The sequence below is a fragment of the Eschrichtius robustus genome, chromosome 9 (genome assembly GCF_028021215.1).
Source record: "Eschrichtius robustus isolate mEscRob2 chromosome 9, mEscRob2.pri, whole genome shotgun sequence".
In the NCBI taxonomy this organism is placed as follows: domain Eukaryota; kingdom Metazoa; phylum Chordata; class Mammalia; order Artiodactyla; family Eschrichtiidae; genus Eschrichtius; species Eschrichtius robustus.
Window position 1 is genome coordinate 61,189,821 of NC_090832.1, and position 1,813 is coordinate 61,191,633.

The window sequence follows — 1,813 nt, forward strand, 5'->3', positions numbered from 1 at the left end:
CTGCTTGGTGGCATGCTAGAAACAGTTCCTTCTAGAAAGCATAGTTTTACATCTTTCCCCCAGGTTCCCAGGAATGTGGCCATGTGGTTAAAAGGCTTGAATCCCTTATTACACATTTTCCTCTCAATAAGTTCAGCATTACTTGAAATTTCTATTCTTCAACCCAGATAGTGCCTCTTGTATTACTAGCTAATTCCAGATTCCAGCTACAGTGAGAATTACTATATGTGAAAAGAAATCAAGATTTATGCTTATTTCAATGTACCTACTCTATGATGGGAGAGATCATTTATATCATTTTGAGAGGAATCTGGTTTCAGAGTTATTTTCTATTTCTACTTTTGATACAACAAAGTAACATAAGACATTATGGTGCTCGCTTTGGCAGCACATATACTAAAATTGGAACGATACAGAGAAGATTAGCATGGCCCCTGCGCAAGGATGACACGCAAATTCGTGAAGCGTTCCATATTTTTAAATGATACATTAAACAAGATGGACTTAATTGATATTTATAGGACATTCCACCCCAAAACAACAGAATACACATTTTTCTCAAGTGCTCATGGAACATTCTCCAGGATAGATCATATCTTGGGTCACAAATCAAGCCTTGGTAAATTTAAGAAAATTGAAATCATATCAAGTATATTTTCCGACCACAACGCTATGAGACTAGATATCAATTACAGGAAAAGATCTGTAAAAAATACAAACACATGGAGGCTAAACAATACACTACTTAATAACGAAGTGATCACTGAAGAAATCAAAGGGAAAATCAAAAAATACCTAGAAACAAATGACAATGGAGACACGACGACCCAAAACCTATGGGATGCAGCAAAAGCAGTTCTAAGAGGGAAGTTTATAGCAATACAAGCCTACCTGAAGAAACAGGAAACATCTCGAATAAACAACCTAACCTTGCACCTAAAGCAATTAGAGAAAGAAGAACAAAAAAACCTCAAGTTAGCATAAGGAAAGAAATCATAAAGGTCAGAGCAGAAATAAATGAAAAAGAAATGAAGGAAACAATAGCAAAGATCAATAAAACTAAAAGCCGGTTCTTTGAGAAGATAAACAAAATTGATAAACCATTAGCCAGACTCATCAAGGAAAAAAGGAAGAAGACTCAAATCAATAGCATTAGAAATGAAAAAGGAGAAGTAACAACGGACAATGCAGAAATACAAACGATCATGAGAGATTACTACAAGCAACTCTATGCCAATAAAATGGACAACCTGGAAGAAATGGACAAATTCTTAGAAATGCACAGCCTGCTGAGACTGAACCAGGAAGAAATAGAAAATATGAACAGACCAATCACAAGCGCTGAAATTGAAACTGTGATTAAAAATCTTCCAACAAACAAAAGCCCAGGACCAGATGGCTTCACAGGTGAATTCTATCAAACATTTAGAGAAGAGCTAACACCTATCCTTCTCAAACTCTTCCAAAATATAGCAGAGGGAGGAACACTCCCAAACTCATTCTACGAGGCCACCATCACCCTGATACCAAAACCAGACAAAGATGTCACAAAGAAAGAAAACTACAGGTCAATATCACTGATGAACATAGATGAAAAAATCCTCAACAAAATACTAGCAAACAGAATCCAACAGCACATTAAAAGGATCATACACCATGATCAAGTGGGGTTTATTCCAGGAATGCAAGGATTCTTCAATATACACAAATCAATCAACGTGATACACCATAGTAACAAACTGAAGGAGAAAAACCATATGATCATCTCAATAGATGCAGAGAAAGGTTTCGACAAAATTCAACACCCATTTAT

At 36.0% G+C, this 1,813-nt stretch overlaps 1 non-coding gene across 1 annotated transcript; it reads left to right on the forward strand.

Annotated features, from left to right (window-relative positions):
- The first annotated feature begins 372 nt into the window (after window positions 1-372).
- Window positions 373-479, forward strand: LOC137769731 (U6 spliceosomal RNA). The gene has a single exon (XR_011075048.1). It is a non-coding gene; the product is annotated as a U6 spliceosomal RNA (small nuclear RNA).
- Window positions 480-1,813: the final 1,334 nt, after the last annotated feature.